The sequence below is a fragment of the Rhea americana genome, unplaced genomic scaffold (assembly GCF_003343005.1).
Source record: "Rhea americana isolate MKP2758 unplaced genomic scaffold, rheAme1 scaffold_114, whole genome shotgun sequence".
Lineage (NCBI taxonomy): Eukaryota > Metazoa > Chordata > Aves > Rheiformes > Rheidae > Rhea > Rhea americana.
In genome coordinates this window covers 2,891,063-2,901,242 of record NW_028185195.1, presented here as the reverse complement: position 1 = coordinate 2,901,242, position 10,180 = coordinate 2,891,063, and the positions used below count along the sequence as shown (strand labels likewise).

The 10,180-nt window shown below is 37.3% G+C and overlaps 1 protein-coding gene across 1 annotated transcript in view; it reads left to right on the top strand.

The window, feature by feature from the left end:
- The first annotated feature begins 649 nt into the window (after positions 1–649).
- XRCC4 (X-ray repair cross complementing 4) overlaps positions 650–10,180 on the top strand; it is a 254,847-nt gene continuing 245,316 nt past the window's right edge. Inside the window, exon 1 of the mRNA XM_085316854.1 lies at positions 650–695. The gene's annotated coding sequence lies outside the window, so the exon portion shown is untranslated. The remainder of the gene's footprint in view (positions 696–10,180) is intronic.

Below are 10,180 nucleotides of genomic sequence, written 5' to 3'. Positions count from 1 at the left end.
CTGGTCTAGTTCCACGCTTTCCCAGTTGAGGATAACTTCTATATCTTGGATTTCAGATTGATCAAAATAGCAATGTGAAAATTTAAACATTCAAGGAGTTAAAACCATCTAGCTAGAATCTCCCTTTGGTTACAGAAATGAAACCTTATTGTTTCTATTACTAAAATCATTTGTGTAAATACTTTTCAAAAGGATGCCCCCTAGTAGTCTTTATGTAAATATGACAACTGAGGAATACCCACAGAAAATGAAATTAATTACCTATTAAGTGGTTTGTCTGAGGAAAGTGTGGGGGAAAGCTGAATACTGTGATCTAAAAACTTAAAGATTTTTAACACAGATATTTCAGTCCTTTACATGCACATAAATTTCTTTTAGTGAGAACTGTGTATAYGGATTCAAGATAATATTTAAATAGCTAGGTGAAACTAACAATTTAACTCCACCAGCTGTGGAAGTTCTGAGAGCAGAGCTTTTTTGTTTTGTTTCCAAGGAGCTGGGCACTAAGCTTAAAAGCAGACTCTTATGTAAGTTGTTCTAGTTTGATTTCCTGTGTTAGAGTCCACTGTTAAAAGCTGCTCAGAATAGGTTTATATGTATAAATATTTTTTGTAATGCACCTTAAATTTTTTCCCCCTCACAGCTGTTTGTACCGCATGGTGAGAAATGGACAGCATGGATACGCTACATTAAAGGTGAGCTGTGAATTTTATTACTATGCTAACAGTTTAGAGGAGATCTGAGGAAGAAAATGCCTATGATGAGATGCCAAGCCACCAGTGGAAGCAAGTTCAGTGCTTGCTTCACTAGTCCGTCCTATTTACATGTATGAGAGAGAATCCTTTCAGCACTTTTCCTTGGCGGGTTGTCATCGCATAGCATACACGGAGGACAATGCTTATACCACCTCACTTTGGATAGTGCGGCTTGGTGTCTAGCCTTCTTGAATTCCCCTCACTCCTCTAGGGGAGAKCTTAAGGAAGCAATAACTTAGGCAGCTCTCTGATCTTTGAACTAAGGCGAATTTTGCCGTAATCACTCTTATGCAAAAGATAAGGCCCAACACTCCAAGACACATCTAATTTCCAATGTGGCAATTAAAACACTTCAAACTAGTTTGAAGACTCTTATGCTTCACATTATGCTTCAAATGTGCTTCATTGTGTTGTACAGACATGGCCAATGTCTATTTGAAGCTAACGTACGCAACTCCTTTCAAATACAAAGAGCTTTCTTTAGTCCAAGGTAAACTGAACTTCTCAGGTTGTTTTAATTCAGTGGCTACTTGAATGTAGATGTGGCATCTAGTTCAAATTCTGCTGTTCTCCCAGTTCCTTAGTCTCTTTCAGCAGTTTTTTAAAGAAAGAAGAGAATGTTCCAATGTACCTGCCCTATATGTTCATGAAAGTTGCACCACCAAATGCTTTTAATAGTGGCTTGCATTGTCACTTCAAGCTTCATTTTAAAGTCAAGCCACATTAAAGTAGGTAGGTTGTTCCTTGAAAACTGAATGCTGATGTCGGTTTTCTGTTTTAAGGTTAGCTTTGATATGCTGCTGTCAAAGACCTATGGGACGTAATCTGAAATACCTTTGTTCACTAGAAAATTCTAGCTTGTATTATTGTATGCAATGCGTTAACTTGCAAAGAATGTCAGTGTGAGATTATTGGTAAATACAGAATTATCTATCAGATTTCTCCCTCTTTAAAAATTTTCCACCTTTGAGTAGAAAAATCTCAATCTTAGCACTGCAAATTTGTTCATAATTAACACGGATTCTATAGAAGACAGAAGGGATGTATATGTCATAGTGCGAAATGGTAACTATAGGAACAATAAGAACACGACCAGCCAAATAGATTGGTCTAGTTCTGTACTCAGTTGTGTCATGCAGCAGGGCTTACTTTGTCCATTAATATCCTGGTGTGACAACAGTGTCCTTAGACATAGTTCTGTTAAGTCATGATTTATTTGACGGTGATCTTGTTTAGTCAGGAATATGAAGCAAGGATTCTTTTCCTTAACTGAGGATTCTTTYATCCTTAATTAAGCTGTACAGTATGGCCGCTGCTAGACTCCACTCGTGCARCATTACTGAATTCATTTGGGCAGTACAGGTGTAAATAAGGACTATATGAGGTTTTCACTCTTCCCCACCCCCCTTTAATCCAAGTATGGCATTCAGATTTGTTTTATTTTTCCTGGCAATAGATTTTTTTATGATGCATCTGAAAGCAGATGAGATTTGTGAGGATTGGCTTATATAACAAACTTTCCAGCACAAGAAGATTGTATGGGAACTACGTTGTTTATGGCTACTATGCTTTGCAGTCCTATCTGTGAAGTAGAGGCTCTCACTGCATCTCCATATGTATAGATGCTTCCTCTCAGATTTGTAAGGCTAACTGTGAGCAGGATACAGGAATTAAAATGCACTAACCACAGCTGACTATAAGGAAGTTCAGCATTCCCATCTGTGTTCTTCCACCATGAATCATCAGATATAGAAATTAACTTTTGGCCTTCTCCCTAACACAGAGGGCATAGCTCATCCAGCCATCTCCTCTTCTACGTGGAGGTCACTGCTTTCCCATACTACTCCGCAGGGTGTGAGCTAGGTCTTACTGAGAGAGTGAGGATCCACTGACGTGCTGCAATGCCCTGATGCCATGCTAATGACCTAGCGAATGGACAAGTACTTTAGTGACCCAGTCTGTATTTCATAGGAAAGGATGAAGCCTGATAGCTCCCTTTGCACCACTTTGCACGTCCTTTGTTGTCTCAAATCACCTTCGTCCACTGACGACTTGTCAGTCCAAGTATGCAAATGTGAGATTAAAGCATATATGATACCACTCAATTATATCATGAAATTAGTGTGCTTACAAGACCTTTAATTTTATGTTCCAGACCTTCCCTGAACAATTTAAGAGACAAAATAATAGATTGTGGAGGAGGAGGAGATGACTTTTTTTCTGAACAAAAATATGTTCAAAATKGGTCAAGTCTTCCCCAAGCAAAGCAATCCACTGCTGAATCTGACATAAGGTTTCTTTCCTGCTGGTGTCCTGACTTTGCCTTTTAAAAAAGGTCACAATCATATGCATTGGGGTGTTTATATCCAAAAATTTGTAATGGAAGTTGAGTTCTTCCCTTGGCCAAAGGGGTTCACCTCCCCTACCTATGAGCTATTCTGGCCAGATGCACTTCCTCATTTCTAGTGCTTTGCCGGGCTGCAGCAGAAAATGCAAGATCAGTGTTTCTCATTATGCTCTCTGGGCACATAGCTGTGCAGCCCAATGGCCAGCACACTCCTGGAAAATGTTCTTGGTTCTGATCCCTACTCCTGCCTGCCATCTGTTTTCTTTTGTATGTTAGAGTTCTCCAAAAAGCTGAGAAATGGAGGACTAAATGCCATCAAGCTAAAAGGAAAAGCATTGAACCCTAACCTATTTGCTAGCTTATACCTTTCATGTAAAGTTTGGATGCTATTTTCCCTTTCATTTTATAAAACAAATGAATAAATGTGAGCATGTGTTATGAAGGTCCTAATGCTTCTGGTAAGTCTCAGGTACCTTCAAAAACCTTGAGACACTTGGGTCTTTCTACATGGTCTCTACAGGTATGAGCCAGACACAGTACTGTTCAGACAGCTGCATGCGAAGAAGCAGAAGTCTGTATTATCTAGGGAAGGAAGCTCTCCAGCACTAAGAGGTCAGGTGGCTTGGCCACCGCTATGGTTAGGCAACAGTCAGGAAGGAACAGATTGCCAGTTTGTACTTGAGTGCTTTACATTTGGCTAAGACTTGCCAAATTAGGATTTAAATTAATAGGCTTGTTAAAATATGCAAGATGACAAACTGTATTTTATACCTATGAGCCCGGACTGTTTTTTGTCGTTTCCCCCTCCCCCCTCATGTGCATTTGGTATTGTCAGTATAAATGATTTAGCAGAAATGGCACTGATCCTAAAGACTGTCCTGGGCTTTGGTAAAGGACGAATTGCTGCAGTATTGCAAATCCTACAAACAGTTTCTTTCACCAACATTTTGGTTAGCATTCTCTTGGGTACAGATGCTCATTACCTCAATGGGAGTCACAGATTACATACTGAAGAGTGGAATTTAGTCCATTATGAGTCACTAAAAAGTTTAAAAGATAATATATTTTTACAGTTAAGCTTTTAAAACATTTATGAGTTTGTTCATACTGTGGTTCACTCCATCTCAGATACACTTCATTTAAGTGTTTAGTTTAATAGTAGAAGACGGGGACATAATTTCATATCCTGGGAAAATATTTCAAATTGAATCAGGATGAAAAATTGACTTAATTTACCAAAATTCCTCCCCCTCACATTTTCACATGGCGATTGTTTTTAAGTGAGGATTTTTTTGAAAGGTGGGAGGAAGAAAGGTTATTATTTTTCTTTGAATAATGACAAAATGCACTCTTTAAAACAACGCTGAAATTTTTTCCAAGTTACTGTTCAAAGTCTTTCAGAAATATTTTTGTTTGAGCAAAGCTTTTGGCATGTTCAATTTTGATCTCCTGATATTTTGCAGAAAATATTTTTCCCAATGTGTAAGATAGCAACATTAGATGTTTCTCAAACCCATGTATCCTCCATATTCATATTCACTATCATCAGGTTTAGCCTTACTTGAGTAAGTAAATTCTAAAGTAATCTGAATATACTCAGCAGGCTATCACCAGCCCCTGCTCTGTCTGACCAGTTGCAGTCAGCATTTCTCCTGAGATGTAGCACATTTTGTTTCTCACAACTGTTTATGCTAAATCAAGAAATTTAATGTAGGTGTTGAAATCAAGATAGACCAAATGTGATTATCTGTTAAAATGTGATTTGCAGTTTACTTTTTAGAGTCWGTTTACAAACAGTTTTTAATCTTRGCATTCTTATGGAATAAAAAACAAYGGAGAACTWCTTCTGCCAGAAGGAGGTATCTCCTTGAAATACAATTCCAAAACAATTGTTTTTATTGAGCTACAGAGCCCTAATTAAAGGTGAGGACATGCTTTTCCTATGTTTCTGAATATGTTATGATCCTTTTCTATGAGCTAAAGTCAACTAGAAAAATTTGTGTTTATAAAGATAAATTCTGGAGCATCTGTTTTTATACACCACAGTCTCCCTCGTGAAGAGTATCAGCCTAAAATGAGCCTTCAAAGAGCAAAGGGAGAAACTCTGTTCTAGCAGCTTTATTTCAGAATCTAGAACAAATGAAGTGAAATCTGAGCAGAAGACTGCCAGCTTAACCGGTCCTTGTAGCTCTACTCTCTAAAGCTGCAAGTGAAGATGAAGTTGTGGTTTCTGTCTTTATCATCTTTCAGTGCTGTTCGTGAATGGTGTACTCAAAGTAACCAAAGAGGACTGCCTCACTTTTTTTTTTTTCCCCTCTATCTGTGCCCCTTGGAATCTTAGCCTGATGTCTAAAATCAAACTGTTTTACTCAGTTTYACCTGTTATCCCTAAGCAGTAGGAGAAGTTTTATAAGCAAATCAGGTCCTTATTTAACTGAAATTTYGAAGATATGCTTTTCATTTCAGTGGGTTTGTGGGCATGAATGACACCAGGGTCAAAACATCGAGTTCAGCAGCTGATGCGTAGTACAAAAGAAACCTTACTACTTGTCTTTTGCCCTTGAGGATTTGAAAATGAGAGGAAAATATAAATTTTGGCACTTTTCTAAATGAGATACCTAATTTTATAGTATATAGATGGTTTGCAATGTTAACTATATTGAGATTGCTGATTAATATCTCATGATAGACGTATAAGCCTGACACATAAGACACATGAGCCATGTAACACTCAGAGCTGTTCTGTAGGACATTCATTCACCTGTCTATACTCCCCAAGAATTCACTCCTCTCTACCCTCAAGAATCACTTTTTTATAAAAGCTGAAGTTGTATCTGAATTTTTCTCTATAATTCTGTCTATTTCAAAAAAAAAATTACCTCAGATGAAAAAAATGGTAATGCTCATTTTGGTTTGTCCCATATTTTAATGTTTGACAAATGGAATAGATTAAAAAAAACAGTTAATTCTGTCTAAACTTGTGCAGCCTTTGCAGATGCTTTTTGGCTATTACAGCTTATCATAGTTGTAAAGGATGAAAATCCTTGGAACTGAGAAACAAACTTACTCAAGCGCAGTACTGTAGAAGGGCTTTGGCCATGTTTAGTTCATAGCCTTACAGGTATATGCTGCAGGTTCTGAGCTTAACCTTTGGCTACTTCTGTCCGTATGTAGCTGGGCTGAGGTAGGCATAGTGACAGACAAGRCATAAAGCGCTTGATGCTTAGGCTGATAGAGCAGAGCTGATACAGTAACATTTTTCCCAAGAGGCAGCTTGAACCTCTCTTTTGGAAAAAAATCTATTGTATTTTTCTGATATTCCTCCAATTTTGTAGTAGATTTAAAGACTTTTGGATAAGTGATTCAAAAATTCATAGGATGTTACGTTTTCCATAAACCTATGGAAGATCAGAATAACAGTATACACCCTTGTTTCCTTGCTTCTAGATTATGCTACATTTCCTTAGAAGTAAGAAATCTTGCAATAACTATGTAGTTAATATGATCTGCTTAATTTGAGGAATGCAATATGAATTAAGTGTTCAATTGTTTCCATAAGTGTATGGAGTTCTGTTCTATTTCCTTGGGATCATAACCCAAAATATTTCTAGCAGCAGCATGTCATTAAGGTTTCTAGCTGATATGATACTATTCATTATTTGATTTGGGAGGAAAGGTAACAGAATATGGCTTCTAAATTTTCTGTAATTGCCACAGYATCTGAAGGGAAACAGCATTTTCTTGAAATCAGAAATCCAAGCCCATTTAAGTCCATGGGAGTTTTGTATTTAAACTGATCTTGGATAACTATTGATTGCAATGAAAATATATCCAGATACAACAAAGTAGTAACTTGTATTTTCCATAGCTGAAAAATTCTTTCACTTCAGAAAATTATTCAGACTATTTCTCAAAGAGAAATGGAGAAATAATACATCTGAAGCGGTAATTCTGGAATAATTATTTCATGTGATTCCAGGAAATAAACATAAGACTATGTAATACTAAAGACATTAATAAAATTTCATTGATCTAGAAGTTGCTATTCTGAAAAGCAAGGACTTGTCTCTTATTCATAATGTACAGCTTTTGCATTGTCTTATTCTCTAATCTTAATTGTTTTTGTTCTTTAGTTCCATATTACCAGAGGAGCTTAGAACTATAGCTCTCATTTGTATTAATGTGAACTACTGTTTGATTCATTCTGAAAATCAGGCTGTTATTCACAGGCATTTCTGACAATCTCAGGGAAAAACTGTCACTTGGAGGTTGATTTTTGCCAAAAACTGAGAGCTCTGATTTTATGCATAGTTTAGACATGTGTTTATATTTATAGTTAATGGGAAAGTGATTTCCTTGATCAGGAGCAAAGCATGTAGTACCTTGTCAGGATCAAATCCTTGCAAAGGTAGGAAATCATGTGCTCACAGGGCATATTGCAAAATACAAGAGTTCTCACTTTGTGTGGTTCTGTTTGTGAGAACTCTATCTTCAAGAATCCTTTTGCAAGACGATGCTTATCATAGATCACAGGAATGTAGCGGTGAAGGCCTTTTGCTTGACAAGCCATTCTCAAAGCAAATAGCCATGATGTATTGAACTTGCCAAGAGGCAGCCTGATGGCAGGGATTTTAAATTGAGCTTACAGCCCTTAGTAATACAAAAGACGCATGATAACATCTCTTCCATTAGCAACTATTATGATAGCTTTTCCTGCTCTCCATGTTATAAATAGTCAATACAATAATCCTGTTCTGATTCTGTGCTACTGTGGTGCACCCTTTTGCACATGTMGTCAGAGATAAGAAAGAATGAGACTGTGGAGGTAGGGCTATCTTTTTCCTTTTGTATGTTTTTTTTTTTTTAATACTATGCTATTTCCTTTGTTATATTTTGCAAGAGAATGCCAGAGCCTCAATTATTCAAAATAGGGCACCATTTGGCTTTGAGAGTTCAGCGATTTTGAATGACAGAGGATGTAGCATAAAAGATGCAAAGGACACCACCCTTACGTACTGCACAAGAAAAACAGTATTTGCAGACAAGCAAAATGTTTTCTGGAAAATTGAGCTGCACCACATTCAGGAGAGCAGATGGCATCTCTGCATGGCTTTTACAATGGATTCAGATGCTATGCTTGGATCTCGATAATTCTGTGAATRATGATTTATTTCCAACTTACAAAGTCTCACTCTAAAAGTTAAAAAGCAAAATATATACTTAACATTGGAGGTGAGACTAGTTGCACCAACTTACTAAGTGTATGTGTGTCTGATCTTTTTGCTGTAAGAGCATGTTTTCAGTTCCTTGTKGCTTTAAACTTTGAGCATTAATCATTTGAACTTAAGCTTTCCAGGTGAGATATGTGCCTCAGGCTGACTGTAATTATGAAGATCTGGGGTGTTTTGTTTTGTTTTCTTTCCAGAAAACAAGAAAGGACAAAAATGCATTATTTTTTTCTTGTTAGAGAAAAGTTGCCAGAATTCCTTTTAAGAAGTTGCAGGAACTTGAAAGTTGGCAGTACAAGCCCCATTTATGAAGTATATGATCTTGAAAATCTTTATTAAGCATATTAAAGAGATTATTGCTAGAACTCTGGAAATGGTGAATATTCTTGTCCCTACTGAACACATTGAAGTGTAGAACTTGGCAGGACTTCCCTTGCAATTTCATTTGTAGGCTGCAGCCTAGGGGCCTCTGGTTGGACACTGGCTTTASTAAAGGAGATTATCTTCCATGCTTCCCTGATGGACTCCAATAGTATGGAGAAGATTGCTTGATTTGGATGTTTAAGTGAAAGTGCAACAACAGGAACAGTGCAGCAAAGGAACCTAGGGAGGAGGGGAGAGCTGGAAACTGGGCAGGGGGAAATGGTGAATGGGAAATAGGAGAAAATGGAAGTAGCTGGGGAAAGGATTAGGTGATAAGGAGTAGAAAAGGGAAATGACACTTGAACTGAAAAATGAGAATGGGAGCCAATATGATATGGAAGAAAAACAGTTGATGAGAATTTGAAATATAGGGGAAGAGCTGGGGTTAGCTGAAGGAGTCAAACCGTGGAGTGCATAAACGTGGAAGAAGAGACAGTAAATGAGGGCTATTTGCAATGAATGCTGGTCAGAGGGAGAMAAAAGTAATGGGCTGGGATAAATTGAGAGCAGCCAGGCAAAGCTGAAATAAGGTGTAGTTGCAGAGATTTGGAAGTTGGACAGGGATGCTAAGTGAAATAAGACGTCATGACAAAGAAGATAGGAAGTCAGAGAATAAGTTAGAGGGGAAAGAACAGAAGGGAATGAGAATGGGTAGAAAGTTCTGTACTACATGGAATACACTCTTCTATCAGTTTTGTTCTTAATTCAAGTAATTAGGAAGAATATTAAGTAATCAAAAATATCTTAATTCTTGTGATGACCCAAGTCATCTGGAAATATGATGTCATACTTTAAGCTAGCTTTTTTTCCAGATTTGAACTAAAGCAGAAGTGCTTCTTTAAGACTGGAGATATACTGCAAAGCTAAGGAGTTCTGCTGTTATTAATTACAATACTGCTTTTAATCATAGGCATGGACTATTTAAATCCTGCTTTTCGTGATTTTTTAAGCACATGACCTTGTAGCCTTATTGATGTTCTTTTACTGCAGGTTTGTATGTACTTATGGCATAGGGAGGTGATCTGATGCTATCCAGGCTCTGCTTATAAAGTACCTTGTGACAAATTTTGCATAATACTACAGGAATGCCTTTCTAATCACTTCAAGAAGCAAAACATTGGGAAGTCTCTAACATGACAAATAGAAAGGTGGGGAGCTCCTGATTTCAGTGAGCTCTTAGCAAGAGCTGGCAGGGTGGCAATATACAATCACATACTGGTTATGGATGAAGTCTAATCCACTTAAAGTTGAATTTAAAATAAMTAATAGCAGAGAAGAGAGGAAAGGAATAATGGTGGACAGAGGCTTGTATAAACAGCTTCCTTTATAACCAATTTGTATTATTGTATTTCATCTGAACAATAGATAAAGTCCAGGTTTTTCTGTGTACAGAAACCAGATGGTTTTAAGACAAAACATTAATCGTG